Genomic DNA, 14,964 nt, shown 5'->3' on the forward strand with positions numbered 1-14,964 from the left:
CGGTGCCGCTCGGGCTGTTTCTCATTCACCTGCCAGATGGGATGCTCCCCCTCTCCCTTGCTTTGCAACTCCAAGAAGCTCTGCGATGGCAAAACCTCTTTTATTAAAACTCGGCTGCGGCTTTTCCCCTTTGCTTCCGGGTCACAGGATATACTGGGATTGAGAGGGTTCCTAAAATCCGACTCTCGAGGACACGGCCCGTGGGAGATTTGAACTCACAACCTTGGCACTACCTCGGACTGTGCTCCGACTGACTGAGCCCTCTGCATCACAGGTATGAAACTCCCAAGGATGGGAATCATTGGCTGCACAAGAGCAAGCTGCACAGAGGTCTCAGTGCTTCCCACTCAGTGCCAGCAATGCTCCTTGTTGTTTCTGTGTGTCCCAGCTGCGGGGAACGGGGGGCAGGAGGAGGCCAGGAGTCCCCGAAAGGCATCCAGCACCTCTTGTCCTTGGGCCCTCGGGGCAGGGGCTGTGCCTGCAGCGTCCTGCCCGTGCCGAGCGCACGGCCCGGGATGGGCGCTGGGTGCCCGACCGGCGCTGGCACGGACACGGCTCAAGGGCTGCCCATGGCTCCCGGGCCAGGGGCTGCTCTGAGCAGGCTCCTGGAGATGCTTCAGCCTGGATACAGGCCACTGACAGCCCAAAAGCAGCCCAAGGAGCAGCTGGCGTGTCCTGGTGATGGTGGCACGGGCTGCGTGCAGAGGGGCTCAGACAGCAATTCCTGGTTCCAGCCTCCCAGAGCTCCCAGGCAGCTGCCAGGTATGTCCTGTCCACCCCAATTGCCTTCCCTTCCCTTCCCTTCCCTTCCCTTCCCGCCTGAGGCCTCGTTCAGCAGCAGCAGCACTAAAGCCAAGGCAGTCTTCCCTCACAGCTATTAAATGCCAACCGACAGCCTGCAGAGATGCCTTCAAATCAAAGGTTCAGGTGGGATGAAGTTTTGTTTGGACGAAGGTGGGAGTTTCCAGGGAGCCAGCTGGAAGTGCAGAAGGGATGGAAAGCTTTCCCAGGTGGGTCCCACTGGAGGTGTGCTGGAGGCAGGGAGATGTGCACCCTTTGCTGAGGGAAAAGAACTTGCTGAGGCTCTGAAAGGAGCTGAGCTGCTGCAGGGAGAGATGTCCTCCCGTGGGCACGGGGAGCTGCCTTGGCACGGGACGGGAGCGCCCCCGGCCCTGCCTTCTCCTGCTTGAAAATATCACCTGGAGCCCCGGCTCAGGGGGGCTAAATCAGCTGAACTCCAGGCAGCTCTGTCAGCTGCCCCCCAGGGACATGGGCTGGGGCTGGGGGATGAGGGCTTTAAATAGCCAATTCTTTGGAACAGATGCCTGTCCCTGTCCCGATGCTGCTGAGCTTCCTTGCACGCTCTGCCCGTTCCTGGCAGAGCTGGCGTTCAAGGGGCAGCTCTGCACGGGAATATCCACCCTCCGTGAGGCACCGTGAGGGTATGGCAGCAGGAACTGAGCAGGGAATTGGGGGCTGTGGGATAATTCACGGGAACTAGCAAAGCTGACAGTGAGCCCCGAGTCTGGGCCCTGCACAGAGAACAATCTTTGTGCTGCCCTGTCAGCTCAACCCCCGGGCTGGGAAGTTTTGGGAGTCAAATGTATGGAATTGTACAAATCACAGCAACTGGGCTGTGATCACCCAGAGGGACAATCCAAGTCCCAGATGATTCCTCCACAATCCAATCTGGGGATTTTAAAGCCCTCATGGTGGCCCTGTGCCTGCCAGGAGCTCTGACTGTGCTTTTCCTTTCCTACCAGCTCCTGAGCAGTGTCAGGGCCACCATGAGGGCTTTGAAATCCAGACAGACCCCAAATCCCACACAGTGACTAATACGAATGAAGAACTGCACTGTTCTCATCAGAAGCTCAAAACTCTTGTTTCTGAATTTTATGACAGCAATGTAATGGAATCCCACGAGCCTCATTAATGCTTTTCGTTTCATTCTTACGTATTTTTAATCCCTCATTTGGCAGCTGGTAAAACTTATCCTGGAATTCAGAAGCAGGGCTGGCTCTGACCTTCACCTCTGGTCCCACTTTGTGCAAACACCACTTGTGCCAGGGTGAACAGATGGCGTGGCCCGTGCCCACTGCCTGGGATTCACCCAACCAAAACCAAGAGCAAGTGCTGGTAGGGCTTTAAGAACTGGAAATAACTTGGAAACAAAATAATTCACCTTTTTCTTCTGGTTCTTTATTTTTTTCTTCCAGGTGCTGGACTTGCCTCTGTGGATGTGTGCTGAGCTCTCACTACAGGGGACTGTGAGGCCTGACTGGCTGTGAGTTTGTGTTCTTCTCACTGGGAATCAGAAATGATCATTAATTAGACCACCGAAATCTTTTCTGAAACCTTTCCCCTTTCCTGATAAGTCTTGTCTTTCTGCCTTTAACTCTACAGCTGTTCCCTGACGTGATTTCCCCTGCCTCACTTCTGTGCAGCTCCTAGCTGGGGAAAACTGGGATAACTTAGAGGGGACAGAGGTGAAACTTTTAGCTGGATTTTTCTAAAATTTTCTAATGATACTGAAATTATTTCCAATTGCCCCAGTGAGAAGAACACCAACTTGCAGGCATCAAAAGCTCCAAACTCGTTTAATTGAGGCAGGTCCAAGGAAAAGCCCAGCCATGCCAGGCTGAGGCTGGAGCCTGCTCATAATTCATTGTTGGTGTCTGCTGCAGTCTAGGAATAGCTGTCTCATTTGTCACTTGCTTGATCTGCTTTTATATCCCTGATTCAAATGGAGTTAGGCAAACTTCATGTTTGCTATTAGGCTATGAAGAAGCCTATTGTAACCAGCATATGCTTTTCTTAGATGGAAATGTGCATGCAAAATACAAAGAGCTTTGATACTGAGATTTTTTTTTTCCCCTCCTGAGGTTCAAGTATTTTATCATTTTAATAGCATTCCATTTTCCTGTTGCACCCATTTTTAGAGTGCATCTTTTGTATTAGCTCTGAGTACCATAATTCCTTCCAAATTCCTGTGGCACTATTACCATAACTACACAATTAGCTACAGCTGGATGTAGCAGAGGTGAACACTAAATAGTTTTGTTGGCAGGAGGCCCAGTGTCTTTTAACCCAGACACCTTCTTTACTGACGCCTGGTTTGTTACTCTGCTTTAGGGAGTATGGGGAACTTCAGATACAAAGAAGAGAATTTAAAAGTTATAATTGTACAAGTTTGTTATGCAAAAAGGTGCTGAAGGTGCTGTGGATTTGTTTTGGATTGTTATTTGTGGGTTTTTTGTTTGTTTTCTTTTGGGTTTCTTTGTGGTTGTTTTTGGTGGTGTTTCTTTTTTTTTTTTTTCCTAGAGTTTTTTTTTTTTTACCTTCCCTTCCCTTCCCTTCCCTTCCCTTCCCTTCCCTTCCCTTCCCTTCCCTTCCCTTCCCTTCCCTTCCCTTCCCTTCCCTTCCCTTCCCTTCCCTTCCCTTCCCTTCCCTTCCCTTCCCTTCCCTTCCCTTCCCTTCCCTTCCCTTCAGCTTGAAGAAACTGGAAGAAGGAATTTGGATGTATAAAAACAAGCTGAGAAGAGCATCAGTGTGTTCACTGGCAGCACGGGCTGGGATGAGGGCTGAGCAGGACCCAAGCTGCAGCACTTCAACCATTCAGCTTTCACCTCGTGTTTTATCACGGCCTTTATGAGACAGATGTGAATCGATGAGTCCCAGGCCGAGCCGTGCCCGTGCCCTGTTCTGTCGGAGCTGGTGCTTTCCTGACAGGTTCAGCAGCCACACTCTGTAATAAATAGTCCTGGGTCTGCTGCTGTTCCTCTTCCAGCTTTATATTCAATTTTCCACCCCTTCTCTCCTCTCTGTCCGCTGTGTCTTTTGTGTTCCTTTCTTGGCCTGTGTGCTCCCCATCCCATTCCCTTTCACTGCTTCACTCTCTCTTGTTCTTCTTTTTCTTTTTTGAAATGAATACTCAATATTTATGTAATCTCTCTTACTCAATCCCTCTCCCTGTTCTGTCCTACTTTTTGCCTCTCTCTCTGTCTCACTTGCTGCCTGCATCTTTATTTCTCCTTTCTTCCTCTCCTTGTCCCTCAGTCCTGCACCGTGACTGTGTTTCTTTGTCCCTGTCACTGTCCCTTTGCCTGTACCTGTGTGCACCTGCTGCCCAGTGCTCCTCCCTGACCGTCCCCTCTCTTGGTGAGCCTCTGTTCCTGCTGGCCGTGCCTCTCTGTCTCCGTCCCTGTGCTGCTCCTTGGCCGCGTTTGCCCGCCCCGGCACGTGCCGCGGTCGATTCCTCTGCGGGTTCTTGTTTCCCTCTTTGTATCCCTCAGTCCTTGCTGCGTGTTTGGCACCGTGTTTCGTTCTGCGTCCTTCTCCGTGCCTCGCTCGTGTTCCTGTTTTATTCTGTGTGGCTCTGTGGAGCTCCCCGTGCCGGTGGTTCCCACGGGTGTGTCCCATTTGCTGTCCCTGTTCTTTTTTAATCCCTCTCTGTGTGCGGCCCATTCACCATCCCAGGTGTTTTTGGATTTTTTGTTTTTTTCCATTTCATCCTGCGCCTTGATCTTAGTTTTCTTGCTGTGTCCTCTCGGCTGGTGCTTCCTCTTCTGCCCCTTGTTGCCTGTGTCTGCGGGGCTGAGAAGGAACTTCAGCCCTTCTGGGGGCTGTCCCCCACTTCCTTGCGTGAGCAGAGTCCCTTTTTGGGGGGATGGACCGTGGGAAGGGTTCGAATAAAGTGCCGTGCTCCTGCCCGAGGCAGTTGTAGTTGTTCTGTGCCTTCTTTGGGGGTGAGGAAAAAAGGCTGAGGGGGGCAGGGGGTGGAGACTCGGGGGCTCCCGTGTCCTTTGGGGCACCCCAAGGTCCCGAGGAGAGGGAGCCACGCTGCGGTGAAGGAGCAGCTGAGTGGGGAGTGGGGGGGGCGGTGCCCGGTGCCGTCCCCCAGAGGGACCCAAGAGTGCCAGAACATTCACAGGGAGGGCTGGGTGTAGAAGGCAGGAAAATATAAATATAAAAAAATACCTAACTACAGCTTAAATAAATGTTTTATTTGGTTAGAGAAGAGTTTTTTAATAGATAATCTAAATATAAAATAAAAATAATAGAAAAATAAAAATATATTTATATAAATATAAAATATATACAAATAGAAGTAACAACTTTATATTAAATATATGAATAATGCAAATATATAGTGTATGAATATAAATTATATATATATGAGATTAGAAATACGCAAATAATATAGTTTAAAGTAAATGGGTTTTTTTGGTTTTATTTGGTAAAGGCGGGTTTTTTTATAATTAATATAAGCAAAATAAATACACAAATGTACAATAAGTTTATAAAGACATAAAAGTAGAAGTATTTGTGCATACATGAATGTATGGAAGTAAATACATAAATATATAGATCAATATAAATGTAGGATATAAATAATATATACTTCTGGTATAATATATTTATAATATAGATACATTGATTGCAGACATACAAATGAAAGATATAAATAGAAACATTTAAATATAGTTTAAAATAAAGGGGTTTTTTGTTTGTATTTGGGTAAAGGTGGGGCTTTTAAATAAAATTTGAAACATACACATATATAATATATAAAGATATATGCATAAAATAGAAATGAATTTTAACAATATAAATATTATGTGTACAATAAATAATAAAAATAATATTGTATATATGTTATAATGCAACCTTAATTGAAAATATAAAATGTGTATAGATTGGGAATGTGAATATAAATTAAATATTAATAGATTTTTATTCAAAGGGGTTTTTTTATTGTTTGCTTTTAGTTTTGGTCGGGGTGTTTTGGGGGCATTCTTTTAGGAGGATTTTTTGAAGGGATGGGACTCGTTGCTTTTTGCCTTCGCTTCTCTCTCTGTCCCCAAAGCGCCGCAGCCCCGGGCTGAGCTCGGCGCAGTGCTGCCGCCTTGTGGACACAGCGCGGTACTGCAGCCAGCCCCCGAGCCGGCAATGGCAGTGCTGCCGCCTTGTGGACACAGCGCGGTACTGCAGCCAGCCCCCGAGCCGGCAATGGCAGTGCTGCCGCCTTGTGGATACAGCGCGGTACTGCAGCCAGCCCCGAGCCGGCAATGGCAGTGCTGCCGCCTTGTGGACACAGCGCGGTACTGCAGCCAGCCCCCGAGCCGGCAATGGCAGTGCTGCCGCCTTGTGGACACAGCGCGGTACTGCAGCCAGCCCCGAGCCGGCAATGGCAGTGCTGCCGCCTTGTGGACACAGCGCGGTACTGCAGCCAGCCCCCGAGCCGGCAATGGCAGTGCTGCCGCCTTGTGGGCACAGCGCGGTACTGCAGCCAGCCCCCGAGCCGGCAATGGCAGTGCTGCCGCCTTGTGGACACAGCGCGGTACTGCAGCCAGCCCCCGAGCCGGCAATGGCAGTGCTGCCGCCTTGTGGACACAGCGCGGTACTGCAGCCAGCCCCGAGCCGGCAATGGCAGTGCTGCCGCCTTGTGGACACAGCGCGGTACTGCAGCCAGCCCCGAGCCGGCAATGGCAGTGCTGCCGCCTTGTGGGCACAGCGCGGTACTGCAGCCAGCCCCGAGCCGGCAATGGCAGTGCTGCCGCCTTGTGGACACAGCGCGGTACTGCAGCCAGCCCCCGAGCCGGCAATGGCAGTGCTGCTGCCTTGTGGGCACAGCGCGGTACTGCAGCCAGCCCCGAGCCGGCAATGGCAGTGCTGCCGTCTTGTGGACACAGCGCGGTACTGCAGCCAGCCCCCGAGCCGGCAATGGCAGTGCTGCCGCCTTGTGGGCACAGCGCGGTACTGCAGCCGCCCCCGAGCCGGCAATGGCAGTGCTGCCGCCTTGTAGGCACAGCGCGGTACTGCTGCCAGCCCCCGAGCCGGCAATGGCAGTGCTGCCGCCTTGTGGGCACAGCGCGGTACTGCAGCCGCCGCCGCTCCGGCGCCCTGGCAGCGCTGCCGTCCTGTGGGCACAGCGCAGTGCTGCGCGCGTGCCCTTCCGATGATGGGAGCGAGCGCGTGCCGGGACGCTGCCCTGTAGGACTGCCGCCACGCTGCGGAAGTGGCCTCTGCCAGTACTAGAGATGGCGGCCGAGAAGGGCGGAAGTGACGTCTTGCCACTCTCAAGATGGCGATTTGGCCGGCAATCGTTTGACCTTCTATATATGGCGGCAGTTCCGGGTACCACAACAAAGATGGCAGCCGGGCCGGAAGTGGCCTCTGCCAGTACTAGAGATGGCGGCCGAGAAGGGCGGAAGTGACGTCTTGCCACTCTCAAGATGGCGGTTTGGCCGGCACTCGTTTGACCTTCTATATATGGCGGCAGAAAGGGCGGGAAAATCAAGGACCCCAGGCTGTTTTGTGGGCTGCCTGCCCGCGACGCCGACACGGATCCCCGCGGCGCGATTTTCTGCGGCGTTTCCGAGAGTGCGGACACGGGCTGTGGGCTCAGCAGCGCCGCGGGCGCGCGGGAAACGGGCAGGCGCCGACAGGCGGCTGCGGGCAGACGCCTTTCCCTGCCGGGGTCCTGTACTGCCGGGGGCGGCACCGAAGGCGGTCCCGGGGGCGGTACCAAGGGCGGAACCAGGGGCGGTACCAAGGGCGGCAGCGGCGGCGGTACCCACGGCGGTACCGGGGGCGGTACCGGGCGGGGGTCCAGGTGCGGGGCCGTGAGGTGGTCCAGGGGCGGGGCCGGGCCCGGCACAGGTGCGCGGGGTCTCGGTGCGGCTGCGCGGGGCGTGGCCGAGGTGATTGAACTCCAGGTAATTGGCTCGGCCCCCATTTGCTCAGGCTGAGCTCCTTTGGGTCGGTGGCTGCGTTGGAGCTCCGCGCACAGGGACAGGTTGGATTTCTGCTTTCCTTCCTCTCAAACCCTCTCCCCCTCCTCCTCGTGTTCCCCTTCTTTTTCTGCCTTTCCCGCCTTTCTCTCTCCTCCTCAAACCGACTCTTTCCCTCCCCTTTCGGCCTCTCCTCCTGTTTCTCTCTCTACCTTTCCTCCCTCCTCCCCGTGTTCCTTTTCTTTTCTTTCTCCCCCCAACCTGTCCCCCCCATTCTCCCTCTCCTGTCCCTACCCCGCTCCCCTCTCCTGTTCCCCTCCTGGGTCCCCCGTCCCTCTCCGCCCCCGGCCTTTCCCTCCCCGTCCCGCTTCCCTCCGCAGCCCGAGCCCTCCCTGCTCCTCTCATCCCTGTGTCCCTGCTCTCCGTCCCTTCTCCCCTGGCTGTTTCCCGCTGTTCCCCACCATCCGCCCCCCATACCTATACACACCCTACCCTACCCTGTTCTATTCCTTTCTCCTCCTGCGCCTGCTTCTACCCTTCCTTCTCCCCAACCCTGGGCCCCCCGTTCCCTCTCCCTGCTCCCATTCCCCTCATTCAATCCTCCCCTCCTTCCTCCACCCTCCCATTCCCTTCCCACCACACCTGTCCCTGTTCCCTCTCCCTGCTCCCGTTCCCCCCCCCCCCCCAATTCCGCCTCCCCTCCTTCCTCCGCTCTCCCATTCCCCCCCCCCAGCGCCCCTTCCCCTGTCCCCGCTGCCCCGCACACCCCGGCGCCCCCCGCCCTCGGTCCTTGGTCACCCACCCCGACCGCCCCGTCTGCCCCCCCATTCCCATCCTCCGTGCCCGCTTTTCCTCTTTCCCCCGCCCCGCGGGGGTCGGGACGCCGCATAATAAAGGCCGTAGAGCCGGAGCGGCTGGACCCGGCCGGGCGCGGGGGCCGCCGTGCCAGCCCTGGAGCCCCAAATCCCGGCGCTCCCGGTGCCCCCGTCCCGCGGAGGCCCCGCAGCCCTGAGCGCGGAGCAGCGCCCGGCTCCCCGTTCCCGTGCGCGCACAGCCCCGGGGCTGCTGCCCGCGCACCCCTGCGGAACGAGCGGGGCTGGGGCGCGGGAGGAGCCGCTCGGCGGGGCCGGGCACGGTGCCGCTCGGGCTGTTTCTCATTCACCTGCCAGATGGGATGCTCCCCCTCTCCCTTGCTTTGCAACTCCAAGAAGCTCTGCGATGGCAAAACCTCTTTTATTAAAACTCGGCTGCGGCTTTTCCCCTTTGCTTCCGGGTCACAGGATATACTGGGATTGAGAGGGTTCCTAAAATCCGACTCTCGAGGACACGGCCCGTGGGAGATTTGAACTCACAACCTTGGCACTACCTGGACTGTGCTCCGACTGACTGAGCCCTCTGCATCACAGGTATGAAACTCCCAAGGATGGGAATCATTGGCTGCACAAGAGCAAGCTGCACAGAGGTCTCAGTGCTTCCCACTCAGTGCCAGCAATGCTCCTTGTTGTTTCTGTGTGTCCCAGCTGCGGGGAACGGGGGGCAGGAGGAGGCCAGGAGTCCCCGAAAGGCATCCAGCACCTCTTGTCCTTGGGCCCTCGGGGCAGGGGCTGTGCCTGCAGCGTCCTGCCCGTGCCGAGCGCACGGCCCGGGATGGGCGCTGGGTGCCCGACCGGCGCTGGCACGGACACGGCTCAAGGGCTGCCCATGGCTCCCGGGCCAGGGGCTGCTCTGAGCAGGCTCCTGGAGATGCTTCAGCCTGGATACAGGCCACTGACAGCCCAAAAGCAGCCCAAGGAGCAGCTGGCGTGTCCTGGTGATGGTGGCACGGGCTGCGTGCAGAGGGGCTCAGACAGCAATTCCTGGTTCCAGCCTCCCAGAGCTCCCAGGCAGCTGCCAGGTATGTCCTGTCCACCCCAATTCCCTTCCCTTCCCTTCCCTTCCCTTCCCTTCCCTTCCCTTCCCTTCCCTTCCCTTCCCGCCTGAGGCCTCGTTCAGCAGCAGCACTAAAGCCAAGGCAGTCTTCCCTCACAGCTATTAAATGCCAACCGACAGCCTGCAGAGATGCCTTCAAATCAAAGGTTCAGGTGGGATGAAGTTTTGTTTGGACGAAGGTGGGAGTTTCCAGGGAGCCAGCTGGAAGTGCAGAAGGGATGGAAAGCTTTCCCAGGTGGGTCCCACTGGAGGTGTGCTGGAGGCAGGGATGTGCACCCTTTGCTGAGGGAAAAGAACTTGCTGAGGCTCTGAAAGGAGCTGAGCTGCTGCAGGGAGAGATGTCCTCCCGTGGGCACGGGGAGCTGCCTTGGCACGGGACGGGAGCGCCCCCGGCCCTGCCTTCTCCTGCTTGAAAATATCACCTGGAGCCCCGGCTCAGGGGGGGCTAAATCAGCTGAACTCCAGGCAGCTCTGTCAGCTGCCCCCCCAGGGACATGGGTGGGGCTGGGGGATGAGGGCTTTAAATAGCCAATTCTTTGGAACAGATGCCTGTCCCTGTCCCGATGCTGCTGAGCTTCCTTGCACGCTCTGCCCGTTCCTGGCAGAGCTGGCGTTCAAGGGGCAGCTCTGCACGGGAATATCCACCCTCCGTGAGGCACCGTGAGGGTATGGCAGCAGGAACTGAGCAGGGAATTGGGGGCTGTGGGATAATTCACGGGAACTAGCAAAGCTGACAGTGAGCCCCGAGTCTGGGCCCTGCACAGAGAACAATCTTTGTGCTGCCCTGTCAGCTCAACCCCCGGGCTGGGAAGTTTTGGGAGTCAAATGTATGGAATTGTACAAATCACAGCAACTGGGCTGTGATCACCCAGAGGGACAATCCAAGTCCCAGATGATTCCTCCACAATCCAATCTGGGGATTTTAAAGCCCTCATGGTGGCCCTGTGCCTGCCAGGAGCTCTGACTGTGCTTTTCCTTTCCTACCAGCTCCTGAGCAGTGTCAGGGCCACCATGAGGGCTTTGAAATCCAGACAGACCCCAAATCCCACACAGTGACTAATACGAATGAAGAACTGCACTGTTCTCATCAGAAGCTCAAAACTCTTGTTTCTGAATTTTATGACAGCAATGTAATGGAATCCCACGAGCCTCATTAATGCTTTTCGTTTCATTCTTACGTATTTTTAATCCCTCATTTGGCAGCTGGTAAAACTTATCCTGGAATTCAGAAGCAGGGCTGGCTCTGACCTTCACCTCTGGTCCCACTTTGTGCAAACACCACTTGTGCCAGGGTGAACAGATGGCGTGGCCCGTGCCCACTGCCTGGGATTCACCCAACCAAAACCAAGAGCAAGTGCTGGTAGGGCTTTAAGAACTGGAAATAACTTGGAAACAAAATAATTCACCTTTTTCTTCTGGTTCTTTATTTTTTTCTTCCAGGTGCTGGACTTGCCTCTGTGGATGTGTGCTGAGCTCTCACTACAGGGGACTGTGAGGCCTGACTGGCTGTGAGTTTGTGTTCTTCTCACTGGGAATCAGAAATGATCATTAATTAGACCACCGAAATCTTTTCTGAAACCTTTCCCCTTTCCTGATAAGTCTTGTCTTTCTGCCTTTAACTGTACAGCTGTTCCCTGACGTGATTTCCCCTGCCTCACTTCTGTGCAGCTCCTAGCTGGGGAAAACTGGGATAACTTAGAGGGGACAGAGGTGAAACTTTTAGCTGGATTTTTCTAAAATTTTCTAATGATACTGAAATTATTTCCAATTGCCCCAGTGAGAAGAACACCAACTTGCAGGCATCAAAAGCTCCAAACTCGTTTAATTGAGGCAGGTCCAAGGAAAAGCCCAGCCATGCCAGGCTGAGGCTGGAGCCTGCTCATAATTCATTGTTGGTGTCTGCTGCAGTCTAGGAATAGCTGTCTCATTTGTCACTTGCTTGATCTGCTTTTATATCCCTGATTCAAATGGAGTTAGGCAAACTTCATGTTTGCTATTAGGCTATGAAGAAGCCTATTGTAACCAGCATATGCTTTTCTTAGATGGAAATGTGCATGCAAAATACAAAGAGCTTTGATACTGAGATTTTTTTTTTCCCCTCCTGAGGTTCAAGTATTTTATCATTTTAATAGCATTCCATTTTCCTGTTGCACCCATTTTTAGAGTGCATCTTTTGTATTAGCTCTGAGTACCATAATTCCTTCCAAATTCCTGTGGCACTATTACCATAACTACACAATTAGCTACAGCTGGATGTAGCAGAGGTGAACACTAAATAGTTTTGTTGGCAGGAGGCCCAGTGTCTTTTAACCCAGACACCTTCTTTACTGACGCCTGGTTTGTTACTCTGCTTTAGGGAGTATGGGGAACTTCAGATACAAAGAAGAGAATTTAAAAGTTATAATTGTACAAGTTTGTTATGCAAAAAGGTGCTGAAGGTGCTGTGGATTTGTTTTGGATTGTTATTTGTGGGTTTTTTGTTTGTTTTCTTTTGGGTTTCTTTGTGGTTGTTTTTGGTGGTGTTTCTTTTTTTTTTTTTTCCCCTAGAGTTTTTTTTTTTTCCTTCCCTTCCCTTCCCTTCCCTTCCCCTAGCTTGAAGAAACTGGAAGAAGGAATTTGGATGTATAAAAACAAGCTGAGAAGAGCATCAGTGTGTTCACTGGCAGCACGGGCTGGGATGAGGGCTGAGCAGGACCCAAGCTGCAGCACTTCAACCATTCAGCTTTCACCTCGTGTTTTATCACGGCCTTTATGAGACAGATGTGAATCGATGAGTCCCAGGCCGAGCCGTGCCCGTGCCCTGTTCTGTCGGAGCTGGTGCTTTCCTGACAGGTTCAGCAGCCACACTCTGTAATAAATAGTCCTGGGTCTGCTGCTGTTCCTCTTCCAGCTTTATATTCAATTTTCCACCCCTTCTCTCCTCTCTGTCCGCTGTGTCTTTTGTGTTCCTTTCTTGGCCTGTGTGCTCCCCATCCCATTCCCTTTCACTGCTTCACTCTCTCTTGTTCTTCTTTTTCTTTTTTGAAATGAATACTCAATATTTATGTAATCTCTCTTACTCAATCCCTCTCCCTGTTCTGTCCTACTTTTTGCCTCTCTCTCTGTCTCACTTGCTGCCTGCATCTTTATTTCTCCTTTCTTCCTCTCCTTGTCCCTCAGTCCTGCACCGTGACTGTGTTTCTTTGTCCCTGTCACTGTCCCTTTGCCTGTACCTGTGTGCACCTGCTGCCCAGTGCTCCTCCCTGACCGTCCCCTCTCTTGGTGAGCCTCTGTCCTGCTGGCCGTGCCTCTCTGTCTCCGTCCCTGTGCTGCTCCTTGGCCGCGTTTGCCCGCCCCGGCACGTGCTGCGGTCGATTCCTCTGCGGGTTCTTGTTTCCCTCTTTGTATCCCTCAGTCCTTGCTGCGTGTTTGGCACCGTGTTTCGTTCTGCGTCCTTCTCCGTGCCTCGCTCGTGTTCCTGTTTTATTCTGTGTGGCTCTGTGGAGCTCCCCGTGCCGGTGGTTCCCACGGGTGTGTCCCATTTGCTGTCCCTGTTCTTTTTTAATCCCTCTCTGTGTGCGGCCCATTCACCATCCCAGGTGTTTTTGGATTTTTTGTTTTTTTCCATTTCATCCTGCGCCTTGATCTTAGTTTTCTTGCTGTGTCCTCTCGGCTGGTGCTTCCTCTTCTGCCCCTTGTTGCCTGTGTCTGCGGGGCTGAGAAGGAACTTCAGCCCTTCTGGGGGCTGTCCCCCACTTCCTTGCGTGAGCAGAGTCCCTTTTTGGGGGGATGGACCGTGGGAAGGGTTCGAATAAAGTGCCGTGCTCCTGCCCGAGGCAGTTGTAGTTGTTGTGTGCCTTCTTTGGGGGTGAGGAAAAAAGGCTGAGGGGGGCAGGGGGTGGAGACTCGGGGGCTCCCGTGTCCTTTGGGGCACCCCAAGGTCCCGAGGAGAGGGAGCCACGCTGCGGTGAAGGAGCAGCTGAGTGGGGAGTGGGGGGGCGGTGCCCGGTGCCGTCCCCCAGAGGGACCCAAGAGTGCCAGAACATTCACAGGGAGGGCTGGGTGTAGAAGGCAGGAAAATATAAATATAAAAAATACCTAACTACAGCTTAAATAAATGTTTTATTTGGTTAGAGAAGAGTTTTTTAATAGATAATCTAAATATAAAATAAAAATAATAGAAAAATAAAAATATATTTATATAAATATAAAATATATACAAATAGAAGTAACAACTTTATATTAAATATATGAATAATGCAAATATATAGTGTATGAATATAAATTATATATATATGAGATTAGAAATACGCAAATAATATAGTTTAAAGTAAATGGGTTTTTTTGGTTTTATTTGGTAAAGGCGGGTTTTTTTATAATTAATATAAGCAAAATAAATACACAAATGTACAATAAGTTTATAAAGACATAAAAGTAGAAGTATTTGTGCATACATGAATGTATGGAAGTAAATACATAAATATATAGATCAATATAAATGTAGGATATAAATAATATATACTTCTGGTATAATATATTTATAATATAGATACATTGATTGCAGACATACAAATGAAAGATATAAATAGAAACATTTAAATATAGTTTAAAATAAAGGGGTTTTTTGTTTGTATTTGGGTAAAGGTGGGGCTTTTAAATAAAATTTGAAACATACACATATATAATATATAAAGATATATGCATAAAATAGAAATGAATTTTAACAATATAAATATTATGTGTACAATAAATAATAAAAATAATATTGTATATATGTTATAATGCAACCTTAATTGAAAATATAAAATGTGTATAGATTGGGAATGTGAATATAAATTAAATATTAATAGATTTTTATTCAAAGGGGTTTTTTTATTGTTTGCTTTTAGTTTTGGTCGGGGTGTTTTGGGGGCATTCTTTTAGGAGGATTTTTTGAAGGGATGGGACTCGTTGCTTTTTGCCTTCGCTTCTCTCTCTGTCCCCAAAGCGCCGCAGCCCCGGGCTGAGCTCGGCGCAGTGCTGCCGCCTTGTGGACACAGCGCGGTACTGCAGCCAGCCCCCGAGCCGGCAATGGCAGTGCTGCCGCCTTGTGGACACAGCGCGGTACTGCAGCCAGCCCCCGAGCCGGCAATGGCAGTGCTGCCGCCTTGTGGACACAGCGCGGTACTGCAGCCAGCCCCGAGCCGGCAATGGCAGTGCTGCCGCCTTGTGGACACAGCGCGGTACTGCAGCCAGCCCCCGAGCCGGCAATGGCAGTGCTGCCGCCTTGTGGACACAGCGCGGTACTGCAGCCAGCCCCGAGCCGGCAATGGCAGTGCTGCCG

The 14,964-nt window shown here is 52.3% G+C and overlaps 2 long non-coding RNA genes across 2 annotated transcripts; both read left to right on the forward strand.

The window, feature by feature from the left end:
- The first annotated feature begins 586 nt into the window (after window positions 1–586).
- LOC130266252 (uncharacterized) lies at window positions 587–4,707 on the forward strand. The gene is made up of 4 exons (XR_008842799.1): window positions 587–762; window positions 862–1,010; window positions 2,217–2,284; window positions 3,490–4,707. It is a non-coding gene; the product is annotated as an uncharacterized LOC130266252 (long non-coding RNA).
- A 4,744-nt stretch (window positions 4,708–9,451) lies between these two features.
- Window positions 9,452–13,471, forward strand: LOC130266251 (uncharacterized). Its single transcript, XR_008842798.1, has 4 exons — window positions 9,452–9,627; window positions 9,749–9,897; window positions 11,103–11,170; window positions 12,255–13,471. It is a non-coding gene; the product is annotated as an uncharacterized LOC130266251 (long non-coding RNA).
- The last annotated feature ends 1,493 nt before the right edge of the window (window positions 13,472–14,964 follow it).

The sequence above is a fragment of the Oenanthe melanoleuca genome, unplaced genomic scaffold (genome assembly GCF_029582105.1).
Source record: "Oenanthe melanoleuca isolate GR-GAL-2019-014 unplaced genomic scaffold, OMel1.0 S004, whole genome shotgun sequence".
NCBI lineage: Eukaryota > Metazoa > Chordata > Aves > Passeriformes > Muscicapidae > Oenanthe > Oenanthe melanoleuca.